Source organism: Melospiza georgiana, chromosome Z, assembly GCF_028018845.1.
Source record: "Melospiza georgiana isolate bMelGeo1 chromosome Z, bMelGeo1.pri, whole genome shotgun sequence".
In the NCBI taxonomy this organism is placed as follows: Eukaryota; Metazoa; Chordata; class Aves; order Passeriformes; family Passerellidae; genus Melospiza; species Melospiza georgiana.
In genome coordinates this window covers 5,854,415-5,869,821 of record NC_080465.1, presented here as the reverse complement: position 1 = coordinate 5,869,821, position 15,407 = coordinate 5,854,415, and the positions used below count along the sequence as shown (strand labels likewise).

Sequence of the window (15,407 nt, the reverse complement as noted above, 5' to 3'; positions counted from 1 at the left end):
CACCTGCACTCAGGCTGGGCAAGGGAAGCGCAGATTTGGGATGGCAGCAGAGCCCCACGTTGGCTCAGAACTCACTGGAAAGGCCTGCTGAGAAAACTCCGGGACTCCACTGAGGCCTGCTGAGAAAACTCTGGGAGCACAGAACTCCTGCTCTGTGGATATGCAGATAATTCAGTCCATGTTTGGTTCTTTACATACATACACACACACAGATATATGTAGGCAGCACTTAGTAACCTGTACCATACTTGTGGGATTGTGTGAACTGAAATGGATTCTTCTCTGTTTATATATAGGGTCAGCAGAGTTGTGCCATTCTGTAGCCATCCTGTAACAGTGGTCACTCTGTCTAAGCAGCGCAGTTGTAGCAATCTGTAATAAAGTTCCCTTTTAAACTGGCATTGGCTTTGGGGCACTTCTCATTTTCATGACGAGTGACCACACCAATGTTTGTGCCTAATTCTTCACTGATCCTGAAGCTCTGATGAGTGTATGACAAGCCGTGGCACCCAATTGCTCACAGGTCTGTCCAGCTGTGGGTAATAAACATGTCTTCTCTGTGAAACATCCTTCTCAGGTTATTCGTCTAAGAGTTGTGGTCTATCTCTAGAACCCCTTCAGGCAGCACCCTCTCTGGGGAGGAGAGGGGAAAAATGTATGGGGATTATGGCATTTATTCTCCTTTAACATGTATTTTCACTAAGCTATAGCCTAAACTCAGTAAGGAAAAAGATAGATTTTCTTTAGTCATGCAGTGTAGAATAAATGGTGTGGGAATAGGCACAAACCAAGCTGCAGGAGCAGCCTGTTCTTGGTCTTAACAGGAAATTGTATACAGGAAAGCACCACAATCTTAATGATTCACCTCTTAGGTAAAGACACAATGGTCCACCATGTAAACCTACCTGGGGGTGGAAACAACAAACGTCCCTGGGCTGGGGCAGAAGGCTGGGAGTCGAACACTTGGAAAAAGAGACGTGGCAAAGCCAGCCCAAGGCACAGGCACGCATTTGGCTGCAGGCAAGAGGGAGCTTGTACTGCCAGCAGGGGAAGGGACTCCAGGCAGAAGAACTGGCCAGCGGCAGGGAGCAGCTCCTGCTGCCAGGACTCGCAGGACGCAGCAGCAGCGGGCACATCGCGGATGGACAGCGGAGCCGCTCCTGAGCCGCCAAGGTGACGCCTCCTGGGGCTGCAGTCACAGTGCAGTCACCTGTCCTGCAGGCTCTCTTTGGCTTCTTCCAACCACAGCAGGAAGCAAACCTGAGCATAAATCATAGAAATTATAAGACGTCAGGACTGGTTGCAGTATGATAAATTATATAATTGTTAGATGTGATGACTGTTTAGTAATTAAATGTAATTATTATATAACCATAAGAAGAATAATGAGAAACTATGTTGGAAATTCAGAGAGGGGCTAAATTTATGTATACAATAGAACAATATAAGTTTAATAATTAACGTGAAAGTTATGTAATGACAGAGTATAAAACATGATCATTTCGGATGTATGGTCAGAGTCAGATTTGGGTTGAATATACCCCTTACACCCAGAGCTCTTAATAAAAAGCACTGCATATAATCCCCCGTGATTATATGTTTCTGAACGCTAACATACCTATAGTATAAAGACACTTTGCTGAAACTAGTAAAGATAAGAATTTCAGGGCTGTATTTTGGATTAAAATCTTATCCAACTTCTATATAATTCTGTGCAGTATTTCCATTAAATCTGATTAATGCCCAGGAATAAAAATGAAGATTTCTCTTTTGTTCTCTTTTTTTCTGGGAAACAAGGCATGTATCTACTTTTGATTTTTATTTTAAAGACAGTAAACCATTGGACTAATTGATACCTTGGAACATCTTTATCATTTACAAGTACTCATGGCTCTCAGGAATAGAAAAGTTAAATGAAGGGAAGAGAGGAAAACATTTAAAGCAATGACTGAGAGTTATTTTACATCACTTTGTAAACTTGGTTAATTACACTATTATCTAAAAATAATGTATATATGTACTTGGTATGAAGTATTAGCTGAATAAATGCTATACAGAAGCAAGTTCTCATTTATGTTTTTGCTATCCTCGTGTTCTTTCTTAGTAAAATCAGGAAGAAAAACACTGCTGTTCTTTGAAAAATGAACCAGTTAAAATATTGACAAGTCTGAAGTTTGATTTAGGAATGTACAAACAATAAATTTAATTGTCATCAAAGAAAAACAAAATTGACATGTTATCTCTAGTAAACATCAGGCATTGTTAACAGTAGGGTTGCACAAAGTATCTCCTAGATACAGTAAAGAACTTAATATGAAGGTCTCATAAATGATGGAGACAAGAGACACTGACCCTTGAAGATTCCAAGAATCATTTGATAACAATAAAAAGAGCTTATCTAGCTCATCTTAGTTATACTTAAAATGTATTTTATATGGATTAGATTTATAGTGTTTGAAAACTCATCACTTCTTTTATGTTGCTGAATAATTAATGCTGATTATTTTAGTCACAGCCTACAGATTTAAAAGACAAACACACAGCTACAGCTTGCAGAACAGAACCAGTATCACTTGATTTGTCAGTGAAGTATCAGAAAGTGTTGTAAATTACATAGACTGCCATCATGAGATATTCCCAGGAGCTGTTCAACATTGCAAGTAAACTGAAGTTTAGGTAAACTGAAATCCTCATAGGTCCGATTTGCAGTCTGTCAGCAAATTTGCTGAGAGCAAAACAAATTTCTGAATTGCCATGGCTATATAGGAGGAAATGTGCCAGTAGACAAAAGCTGATTAACAAATACTGTAAGAAATCATGAAATTACAATTAAACAACATGATGCAGAATTGTAAACACAAGGGGCCAGTATCATCATATCCTGTTTAGAAAGGCAGAAAAATTCAGTCAATTACATAGTTAAATGTAGATATTCTTAGTTCAGTCGAAGAAAGAACAGACATAATTTCTCCCAAGCCGAGCCCGGGAAACTTAGAGGAAAGAATTAAAACAATGATTATTTCTCTTTCTGTAAGCATTGTTTATAGATATGGTTCTAAAGAGTGTGCTATTCATAGTTCACCAATATTGTGAGAGAAGATTCCTAAAGGCAAGTCAGGTCTTAGGTCCACCATTGTTTATATAAGAAATGTAGATTTCTAAAACCCAAGTACCTTTTCCTGCCTTCTGATGATGGAGTCTCTGTATCACCTTTGTCTGTCTCCCATACCCCTTCAGTGATAGACATGTTTTCCTTTCCTCTCCCAAATTTAACACAGCTCTTTGAGAAAATTGACTGATGTAGCTTCTGCTGCTGATGGTGGTGCTTTTGTCTGCAGGTGAGGGCAGGTGATTTGAACCAAGGATGGAGTCCACTGTAAAGACCCCAGTTTTTGCCAAGCCAAGGAAATCATTCACAATTGGGCTACTGGTGCTGAGCACTAGGTTTTTCCCCCTAGTTTTTGGAAAGCTATGACCTTAAGAAACCCAACAGATTTTCCTCCAGGAGGATACCAGCAGTAGCATGATGCCAATTTTTCCCACTTTTTTGTGTGTGTGTGGTGCTTTTAAGAGTTCCTCAGTGCCCAACAGGAATGAAAGAAGATGTAGTCTTGTGATTTGAGAGCTCTGTGTTGTGCCTTGCTGCATGAGTGTTCATAACAGGCTGGATACCCAACTCATGGCTCTGTTGAGGTAAATTCATCCCAATTCTGTGCAAACAGCAGCCCCAAGATGCTGAGAAGAGCAAGCACAGTGGGTGGGTGTGCATGCACACACTCGGGGCTGACTGCTGTGTGGGCAGAAGGTTTTGGACTGCTGTACATCTCCACTCTCCCAAGCTGGAGGAATTTATCAAATCTATATGAAATAAAAATATATCAAAATGAACGAAATAATGCATGTTCATTTATCATAGATGTAATTTAACATCTATACCCTATTGCTGGCCAGGGGTCTGTGTCCAAATCCCAAACAGGACGGGACTGCTGAGGAACGCACCTCGAGCTGTTTGTTTTCTAGCATCAGTCTCATTCCATGGTTATGACAATGGGAAGATGCCAGCAGCTCTTATCCCCAGCAGCAGACAAGGAACTTAATGTTATAACTTACTTCAAAAGTTTTTTGACCAATCACACAAAGCAAAAGCATATTGACAGTAGATCTATCCAACCACTACAAGCACATATCCCTTTTGTTAAAACAATGCTTGCTTATTTCTGTGATGGTTCCAGTTGTTGGTTTCTCTGGGTCTGGATTGAAGGCACTTGAGACAGTAGCTCATGTTCGCACTCAGGTGTTTATTATTTCTTATCAGTAAAACAGTCTCACTACTGTGAGTTCGGCAGCTTTTCTTCAGAAGGCAAATATGGCTAACAATCTCTTATTATAAAGTCTTTTAAGACTAAACTATCCAATTAAGAACTGACGCCTAGATTATTTTCCCTTTCAACCCAATAACTGATCCCAAAGACCTTGCAATGCGGACTTTTCTGCCCCCAATTACAAAATGCCACCCAAACCCATGAAGAAGAAGGAAGAAGAAACATGAAGAAGAAACCCAGGATGACACCCTGTGCCCTCCATCTTGCTTCCATCCACAACATCCTAAAAATCCCAAATCTAAATTTCTCACCTAGACTGCTCTCTAGAATCTATTCCACACTTTTGTTGATTCTAGTCTATCTTGAAATCTTGGCAACTTTCTCCATGAATGAGGGTCAAAGTCAGTGCTCCTCTGGGGATCAGGGCACCCCCAGAGCCGACAGAGAAATATTCCTGGTGCCCTGGGTTTCCACATCTTTGAATACAATACCTCCTTGTAAGCCTTAAAACACAATGCGCAGAGCTCCATTATTAAGCTTAGAATTCCTCATATCTTGCTGGATATACTTTTCTGAAGCTTAAGGAATTATTCTAGCCAAGCGTTAATACACAAACCATTGTTTTATTTATAATTTCTTTTCTACTTTTTATATAGGTTTCTGCTGACAAATCTGATGGCTACTGCTTTGTGGGAATCCACAAAATTAGAGGATTTTGGGAAAGCTGCAAAAGGCAGGCCTCAGATACGGTAGAACTGTGATTAGAGCTAAGCAGCAGCCATGAGATAGGTCAGCAGAAAAATTATTTAAACTGTAGAAAAACAAGGACAAACAATGGTCTGTGTATTAATGCTTGTCTAGAATAACTCTCTAAGCTACTGAAAAGTTTATCTAGCAAGATATTACGAAGATTGAAGCTTAATAATAGAGCTCTGTGCATTGCGTTTTAGGGCTTACAAGTAGGTGTTGTATTCGAAATAAGCAAGCATTGTTTTAACCAAAAGTATACGTGCTTATGATGATGATTGGAGAGAACTACTGTCAGTATGCTTTTGCTATGTGTGATTGGTCAAGAAACTTATAAAGTAAGTTGTAACATGAAATTCTTTGTCTGCTGCCTGGGATGTGAGCTGATGGCATCTTCCCATTGCAATAATCATGTAATGGGACTGATGCTGAAAAATAAAACAGTTCAAGGCACATTCCACAGCAGTCCCCTTCTGTTGGTGATTTGTAAATAGTGCCCTGCTGGTGACACTGGTTAGCTCTACTCAGAGTTCTGCTGTCTCTGAGGCCTGCCTTTTGCAGCTTTCTCAAAACTCTCTGATTTGACAATTCCCACAGAGAGGTACTCTGTTTTCTGACTGTTTCTGTTGCCTTGTTTTGTTTTTGTTGCCCTGAGTTTCCTGAGAGGAAGAAACCCCAGGGACAGTAAGCACAATTTCTAGAGCACTGGCAGAGCAAAATTCCCAGCAAGATGAAGCAACCAGAAAAAATGGATGAGCATTTTTCTGGGCCAGGTTTACCTGTGATGGCAAGATCCTGCACATGAAGATGAAGGTGCAGATGGTCCTGTTGATGCTTATTCTACATCTTTCTAGAAACTAGAGGAATCCCGATGGAGCCTGTGAAGCACTTGAGCTTGGAATGTCATGCTTCACTGTTTGTTGTTGTTTTGGTTTTTATTTGTGAGCAGCATCCATTTGTAACATCAGCTGAGCCTGCTTCATTCCTGGTGCCATTCATAATTTCAGTGAAGAGGAGGAAGGAGACAGTAACACTGTGATAATGACATCAGGACCATTTACTCCATAACTAGCTTAGAGTACGACTGTAGAGTAGGATTGTAAATCAATAAATTTTCAGAAACTTCAACTCATCTGGAAGATTCCATTATTTTTCACCCTGCGAATAAGTTCAGCATTTCCCTCTGAGTTATCAGCTGTCTCTTAAATGTGCAAAGTGAAATTTATTGCTTTCTTTGTTGTGCCTTGAAAGTGGGGACGGATCTTCTTCATTCATCCTCCCCAGAGCACACTGCCTTTGGAATAGGACCCAGTGACAGGTTTTTGCCTAGCTGTGATATTTCTGTGATATTGAGGCAGAAAGAGCAATGGCATTTGCAGGAAAAGGCAAAGGAAGAATGGGGTAGCCCAAACACCCTGTGTGGATTCAGGCATTGAGCTGTGACTCAAGAGCATTTGGGTTCCTGACAGTTGGATTTGTATCCCTAAATGCAATCTCTTTGGCTGGAGGAGAGCCTTGCTCAAGTGAGAAAGCAGAAAGATCACAGAGGGTGCTTGGGAAGGTCTCCTGTGGTAGAGAGCTGTCAGCGCCTGTGAGGTGAGAGCGGGCCCGGCCTTGGCCGGGGTGGAGCCCCAGCAGAGCCCCGGCAGAGGCCGGAGCAGGCTGAGCCCCGGCAGAGGCAGGCTGGAAGGAGGCCCTTGGAGCTGCAAGAGGCAGCAGCCGGGCCCTGGGTGCCTGTTCCTGGCAGCGGGCGAATCCTCCGCTCTCAGAGCCCAGGTGGCAGCTGGCTGCTGCCGAGGGGAAGCGCAGCCGTGCTGGGCACAGCCCAGCCTGGATGCATTGGCCGTCTGGAGGGTGCCCAGGAGCAGAGAAAGGCCCAGGGCAGCCGAGGGCCGCTGGGCTGCCTGAGGATTCCTCCTCTTCTGCCGGCTGCCCTGCAACTCCTGGCAAAGGTCAGCAGTGTGTGCAGCACTCTGGGCACCGGGGCAGGGAGCCGGGCTGCTCGGCAGGCTGGAGCACAGGGCAGCCTCCTTCAGGCCCGGCTCTTGTGCCAGTGGAAGCGAGGCCAGCGTGAGGCAGGGACAGCTTGGCAGGGCACATCTGCAGGAGCCAGCGCCTCACGCAGCTCTGGGAGGAAGCGCCCGCAATCCTGCAGTTCTGCACTGAGCCAGAGCAAAGGTGTGAGATGCAGAGTGTTTTGCAGGAATATTCAGGCCCACCAGGCCAGCCTGCTTTGTGTTCTCTGATACACAGCAAGCACTGTGCAATGCACCTCTGAGCTGCTGGGAGAGAGGGAATCAGAGATGTGCCTGAGGGTTTTGCTTGAGTAGTGAACTGATTAGGAAGGGAGCAGAATGGTTGCAGTAGGCAATTTGTGGTTTTTTTATTAGTTTCTGAAGGAAGGATGCAAGGTGTCTTTACTCAGCAAAAGCACTTGCAGGCTTTCTTGGCATAATGCTTGTGTTTGATTTTGAGAGTAGGAAGAAGAGGTGTTGTGAAAATGTTAAAGTGTAACAAATGGGGCTTAGTCTTGTGAATTCCTTGAGCTTTAACAGGCAGCGCTTAATGTGTCCAAGCTGCCTTCCCCCATTGCAGTGCCTAATGTGTGCAAGTGGCTGTCTTAACCCTGAGAATAAAGAGAATGGTCCTTCCAAGATGCTAGCTGGAATGCATTCAAGGGAAGAAAGTGTTTTTAGGATGCTCTTGATCAGTAAAGGAGAATTTGAGGAATGGGAATATTTCTCAAAGAACTGTGTCCAAGGCCCTGCCGTATTTGATGTTTGAGCAGGTTGAAAAGGTAATGAAGAAAGGTATCTTGTTTAATGGGTGGGAACTTGACCCTTTGTCCTGGTTGAGGGCAAATTTGGGAGAGAAGCCCCGAAGGGGTTCCTCTAGAAAGCACATTCAATCAGCCACTCTCGCAACCAGTTTGGGAGAAAACACATCCTTGGAGAAGAGTGGAAAAAACTCTTTATTAAACAATAAAAGCCAAACAATATTAAACAATAAAACCTCCTGCTGCTCCAAAAGTGAGACAAACTCAGCAAGTCTCCTCCGTGGGCTGTGGCTCAGCTCACTCAGTCTCCTGTCAGTCCCTGCGGGGCTGGAAATGCTGCGGCCCAGCCTGGCTTGGTGGGTCACAGGTGTGAGCTGCCAGTGCTCTTCTGGTGTTCAGTCTGGAGAAGGTCTAAACAGATCCAAAGAAAAGGGGAAAACAACCCACAGTCCAGGGAACTTCTTTGCCTCAGCTAGCTAAAACTAACTAAAAGTGAAGGATAACTCTGTCCTGCTGTCTGTCCATCCGCAGACATCACAGTGCAGGAGCAGGAATGTGGAGGAATGAGTGCAGTTTCTGAATGAAACTCCATACTTCTTCTCCCCGCCACTTTACTCTTGGAACAAGTCTTAAATGTTCAAAACTTATTATTCAGCAAAACCAGAACAGAAGACCTGGGATACAAGCATGATATAGTCAGGCCAGGAGACCCTTGAAAGATAAACAATGTATTGGTCAATCGGTGGGCAGTCAGGCTTTGAAAGGGGAGCAGTGCATAACGGAGCCCTTGGTGGCAGGGAGTCGGTATCGTGAGCCATCATGGCCTCATCTCACACACCGGCCATGTGTGGGCCGATGCTGTAACTGGGAAAATTCCACTCCTGAACCGCCTGGTTCTGGGGTGGAGGGGTGAGAAGGATGAGATGCACAGCGTTTTGATCCAGGGGATGTCCTGGAAGTGCACTGCCTACCTGCCCCTGGTGCCGAGCACCACAATCCATCTCTTCCTGCTCAGCAGATTTTGGGAATCCAGGGGTTGGAATGTATTATTTGCTTTGCAGGCCCGGTTGTGGCTTAGGTTCTTTTGTGCATGGGTCTCCTCCTGAACCTGTGACAGTGACCATCAAGGAGCTAGAGAACGCTCCTGCTCTGATGTCAATAAATTCTGAGAAGTGATAGAAATGTGTTTGATAAATTGGGGCAATGTTTAGCCTGTGAGTTTGTATTGAATATATCTTAATTCCATAGATACAAAGTAGTAAGTGAGATTGAAGGGTGTACATATGTAAGAGAAGTGATTCCCTATGCACCGAGTACTAAAATACAGTAATGCCTCCTTTCCAACCCTGAGCTGGCAGCAGGGATCAGACCCTGCTTGGGAACTTTCATTTTGGCAACTTCTGTTAGCAGGTAAGAAAGGTCAAAATGAAACATTTTCACTTTATGTTTTTTCTCTGGTTGATCTTTTTGGGAGCCAAGGTGTCCTGGGTGTGTGCAGAGCAGAGCAGCCCCAGAAACCCCTTGGTTTGCCCACAAGTTGTCATGCCTTGTTCCAGGTGTGCCCAGCTCTGGCAGGAGAAAGAGCCCGCAGCGCAGTGGGCACCGTGCCCTGCCCAGCCGGGGCTCTCTGGCACAGAACAGCAGCAGCAGCAGCAGCACCGTTCAGCCCGCTCCTGCCTTGGCTTCCCCTGGCACACAGAAGCCTCTGGAAATCAGCACTGCCAATCACATTCCCAGCCTGGAGCAGCTCCTGTGGGCGGGCAGATGCTGCCAGTTTGACTGCTTCCAAAGGGGAATAAAGGCAGAGATGTACATGCACCAGAGCCCTGGGCATGTCCAATAAATGTGCAAATATGTGGGGAGAGTTTTTAGGAATTATTTCAGCTGTTATGCCAGCAGTGGCTTCTCTCCTGGTTCTGTGCAATGCTGTGGGCCATTTTCTTGGCCTGGTTTCCTTTGCTTGGGTCCCATCTGAGTGCTCAGTTGGGGTCCAGGCTGTAGGTGCTTTGTGCACTCTTGGAGTTCCTCTTGGATCTCTTGAACAACAGGGTTTGGCCCGTGAGGGGAATTTGTGCTGCTTTTTGACAGAGGAGAACTTTGCAGGCTATTTTGTGTTTGCTGTAGGGAAGGTTGGTTATTGCTTTGCATAAACTCACATACCAACATAGAAGGTTTGCTTTGTGATGTCAGGGCATGGTTTCCACGTTGTCATAGTGACATCAGAAGGTTGCCTTGGTGCACAGAAGGCCTGAGTGCCTGAGTGTCAGAGCAGCTGTAGGTCTTGCTGAGAGCAGGCACATCCTGCTGGTTAAGGCATTTGTCGGCGGTAGCTGTGCACTGACGAGAACTGTTTTTTTCCAACTGTGTGAGCAGAGCCAGCAGAGTTGTAAACCAGTGCCACAGAGATGGAGGAACTCAAGGCTGCAATTTTCGCTGCTTATGCGGTTTATTATTCCGGCTATTATTTGACTCAGCTGGCATGTAAGTAGAGGTTTTCCCTGGGTGTAACCTATCCTGGCTTTTGTATGTCTTCCTGCTCTTTCTCAGTGACCGGGTTTATGATTTTAAAACAGTTAGAACATTAGAATGCCACTAGTTTGGTAAACGTCCTTTCAAGTAGTTCAGCTAAAAAGGGAGCGTCTGTAGCCACAGGGGCAGCATTTGCAAGGCAACCTGCAGGGCTTCTGTTCCCTCCACAGGAAGGGAGCAGGGCAGCAGGGTCTGTCATTTCCTCAGTTTACTGGAATTGCAAGACACCTTTGAAAATGTAGAATGGGAGATCTCCTTGGAGGGCCTTCTAAAAACTCTGCAGTTGTTCCCAGAATTTCGGAAAAGCTTCTTTCTTTGTAAATTTTCTCCTGAAAGTATTTGACTGTCTAACTTGATCTTTTACTGAGTGCTTAAACAGTGGTTCCCTTTGCAAGGAAATGCAAATTCCAAAGCAGTGAGTGTCTGCTGCAGAACCCTGGAGCTGCTGCTGTGCTGTTTCACAATAGAAGTGCCACAGCTCCAGGTGATTTGCGGGAAGCTTTTCTGGGCAACTTGTTTCCAGCAAGAGAATGAATGAGAATTAGTGCATGAATTTTTAAAACAAGGACCTGAGGGAGAGGATAAAAAAAGCTGCCTGATGTGTTTGGTAGAACAGGAGCACTGAGTGATAAAGAACAATATGCATTTTCTTGATCATATTTGTATTCATTTATGGCAAAACAGGCCAAAGTGTAGGCACAACCAAGAGTACTGTCCTGATCTCTTGCTGGCTGTGAATGAAATGTGTCTTTTGGAGGGAAGTTGTGAAACAGGAAGTCATCTCTGTTTGGGTTGACTTGTTCTGTGGGATTCAGCAGCCCAAGCAGTTTTCTCACAGCATCTGGTTAATTTTCTCTTCCCCACTACAGGTCACGTGAGGCGTACATTCAGAGAAGCTGCTCATGAGGTGAGTGAGAAAGAGAGATTTCATATTGGGGTGATGAAGAAATGTAGAGCAAGCTGAGAGCTTGGCCAGTGGGAGTAGAGAGTAGAGGGCCAGCTGGATAGGCCAGAAAAAAATCCCTTTTGGTGACTGCAGCATCAAAAACAAAGGAATCACTGCCTAATTCCCGCTTTTCCATTTCAGAACTTTAAAGAACTTGAAGCAAGGTGTTACAAAAATAACATTGTTACCAGATAAGAGGCAGGGTGAAGTATTTAAATGAGAGCAACTTGCAGTGCATTTCAATTGGTATTCCATTGCTATCAAAATTCCTGATTTCTCCTTAAAATATGTGGTGGTAAATGTGAAAAGAAATGAGGATCTGAATGATAGGTGATGGCCTGTGCCTCATACTTCTCTCTTGCCACAGCGGACAGAACCGAGAGCCATCTCTCCCCTGGCTCCCTCTGCTCCTGAAGAAGAATCCCAAGAGGAGCAAATTGAGATGGATGAACGACAGACTCCGTCATTGGTCACACCAGAGCCTGGATATCCTGAGCCTGTAAGTGCCAGTTGTGGGTGGTGCTGTCTTTAGTGCAAGGCAGAGGTGCAAGTTTCAGAGCAGCCAGCGCTTCCTGTTGCTGCCTGAGGATGCTGAGTGCTGGAGTGCTGCCAGGAGCTCGGGATTTCCTGCAGGCAGTGACAGCAGAACTTGGCCTTTGACCAGTGATGTTGAGGCCCCAATGGGCTGGTGCCTGTGGGAGAACATGTGGCTGCTTGGCTCAGGAAAACCGTCTCTTGCCTTGTGCTGCAACACTGTGGCTGATGGCACGCGTTATAGTGCTGGAGGTTACAGGGATTTGTTTCTTTGTTTTCCCTTTTGGCAAGGTGTGTTTCACCTCTGGGACTGCTCTGCAGTTTTCTTGAGTTATTCTTCAGCTCTACAAAGTCTTATTGCCCAGTTGTCTTTTGGCTTTTGATAAGATTCAAAGAGATCATTGTTATGCTCAGGATGCTGTGCGGGGCCATTCCCTTTCCATGTCCAAAGAAGGAATGTGACAAGTTTGAAACCTCCAAGCGAGACAAGAAAGCAGAAGGGGGAAGTTTCTGTTGAGGCATTTAGACATGAAGTCTGTAGCTTTGGGAAGTGCCTTGGAGCCTGGAGTGAGTGTGAAGACACAAGTCTTTGACTGCTTTCTGGTGTTGCTCAGAACATGAAGGCCATGTTAGAAGAGTGGATGCTGTATTTGAAGGAAAATGTGCAACCCTGTGACTGAAGAGATGTGTGGGTCAAAAGGCCCCAGGAGCGCCATAGAAGATCAGTTGACCAAGAGCCAGCCTTGGACAAGGTGTCCAAGAAGGCCAAGGGCATGGTGGGCTGTGTCAGCAGCAAAAGGGGCAGCAGGAGCAGGGCAGTGAGCGTGGCCCTGTGCTGGGCAGCGCTGCGGCCACAGCTGGAGTGCTGTGTGCACTTGTGGGTCCCTGGGAAGCAGAAAGTCATGGAGGGGCTGCAGCGTGTGCAGGGAAGGAAAGGGGAGCTGGGCAAGGGTGTGGAGCACAAGCCCAGGGAGGAGGTTATTACTGCGACCTGAGGAGGTCACTTGGGGAGAGAAGGAGGAGAATCTTGTTTCTTGATCAGAAGGCTGGATTTATTGATATATGATATATATAATACATTATAACTATACTAAATAGAATAAAGAGAGAAGTTGCAGAGGCTTACTAAGCTAAGCTAAGTATAGATACTAAAACAAGAGAATTCTCTGTCCCTGTGTTCCAGAGAGCTTGCCTTGTGATTGGCTCTTAATGGTACACATGGAACACGAACCAATCACAGATGCATCCTATTGCATTTCACAGCAACTGATAATCATTGTTTACATTCTCTTCTGGGGCCTTTACTTCCCAGAAGATGAAAAAATCTGAAAGAAAGGATTTCTGTGAAAAAATGTCTGCAACATTTTTTCAGGAGGTGCTGAGGGAGCTTTAGTCTGGACAACGGGAGGGACACGAGGGAACTTTAGACAGATTTCCATCAATCCCTACATTACAGTGCTCTCCACAAGGGCTGTTTCCCTACCAAATATCCCCTCCCTGATCCACATTTACATGCTAGAATGGGTGATACGTCAGTCTTGTGCCTTCTTGGCTTGTTGGCTTGTTGGTTTGCTAGGAGAGGTTTGCCCTGATCATTTTCTCCTTTTCCAGCAAGCCAAGATGCTTCTCCAAAGCGTTTCCTACCCTTTTCCAGCCCTGGATGAGATTGTAATCCAGTTGGAGTTCTCCATGTCTTCCGCTGCAGTAGCAAATGAATTGTTGTCTCCTTCCTACTTTTCCACTTCAGGGCTTTCATGAAATTAAAATTCTGTTGTACAGAGGCAACATTACTTGCTGATAGCAGTCAGGGAGGAATATCAACATTCTATCCATCTAGAGTTGTGTTGAATTTTCCCATTTTAATGGGGTCAGTGGGAGTAAAAATCCCTATATCACTATGAAGGGTCCTGATTTCTCCTTAGAAGATGTGGTAGTAGATCTGAAAAGAAATGAGGTTCTGAATTATAGGTCATGGCCTGTAACTCATGATTCTCCTGTGCCACAGCTGACAGAACCAACAGCCATCTCTCCTCTGGCTCCCACTGCTCCTGGAGAAGAATCCCAAGAGGAGCAAATTGAGATGGATGAACGCCAGACTCCATCATTGGTCACACCAGAGCCTGGATATCCTGAGCATGTAAGTGCCAGTTGTGGGTTGTGCTGTCTTTAGGGCAAGGCAGAGGTGCAAGTTTTGGAGCAGTCAGCGCTTCCTGTTGCTGGCTGAGGATGCTGAGTGCTGGAGTGCTGCCAGGAGCTCGGGATTTCCTGCAGGCAGTGACAGCAGAACTTGGCCTTTGACCAGTGATGTTGAGGCCTCAAGGAGCTGGTGCCTGTGGGAGAGCATCTGGCTGCTTGGCTCAGGGACGCTCTATTTCATGGCTTCTGCAGCACAGTGGCTGTGGGCACAAGTTGTAATGCTGTAGGTCACTGGTCTTTGTTTGTTTTCCGGATTTGGAATGGTGTATTTAGCTTGTGAGTCTGGTCTGGAGTTTTCTTGAGTTCTTCTTCAGTTCTACAAAGTCCTTTGGACCAGGTGACTTTTTGCTTTTGACAAGCTGCAAGGAGATGGTTGTGTTGTCCATGAAGCTGTGGGGTGCCATTCTTATCCTGTGTGGCCAAAGAAAGAAAGTGAGTAGTTTTGAAGCCTCCTTGTGAGGCTAGAAAGCAGAAGGGGCAAGTTTCCGTTGTTGCTTTTAGTGATGAAGTCTGTAGCTTTGGGAAGTGCCTTCGAGCCTGGATTCGGGGTGAAGCTGCAAGACCTTGACTGCTGTCATGTGTTGCTGAAATGAAGAAAGCCATCTTGAAACACTAAATGCTGTATTTTAAGTAAAATGGGCAACTCTGCGGCTGGGGAGCTGCATGCGTCAAAAGGCCCCAAGGGTGTGGTAGAAGATCAGCTGAACTAGAGCCAGCCTGGGACCAGGTGTCCAAGAAGGCCAAGGGCATGGTGAGCTGTGTCAGCAGCAGTGTGGCAGCAGGAGCAGGGCAGTGAGCGTGGCCCTGTGCTGGGCAGCGCTGCGGCCACAGCTGGAGTGCTGTGTGCACTTGTGGGCCCCTGGGAAGCAGAAAGTCATGGAAGGGCTGCAGTGTGTGCAGAGAAGGACAGGGGAGCTGGGCAAGGGAATGGAGCACAGGCCCAGTGAGGAGGTGCTGAAGGAGCTTTAGTCTGGAAAATTGAAGTCTCTTGAGGGACCATCAGGCAGACTTCCTTTAATCATTACGTGACAGTGCTCAGCACAAGGACCGGTTCCCTACTAAACATGATCTCGGTTGGGGACACTTGCATCTTCTGACTTGTTGGCTTGTGGGCAATTGGTTTTCTAGGCGAGATTTGCCATGTTCATTTTCTTCTTAACCAGCATGCAAAGATGCTTCTCAATAACGTTTCCGGTCCCTTTCCCAACATGGATGAGATTGTGATCTAGTTGGAGTTTTCCCTGTCTGCAGCAGCAGTAGCAAAGGCGTTGATGTCGATTCCATGCTTTTCCATTTCAGAGCTTTCAAGAACAAAAACCAGCATTTTACAGAGATCGCATTGCTTGTTGATAGCAGC

At 45.5% G+C, this 15,407-nt stretch overlaps 1 pseudogene; it reads left to right on the top strand.

The window, feature by feature from the left end:
* The first annotated feature begins 1,141 nt into the window (after positions 1-1,141).
* Positions 1,142-15,407, top strand: part of LOC131095720 (uncharacterized) — a 70,832-nt pseudogene continuing 56,566 nt past the window's right edge.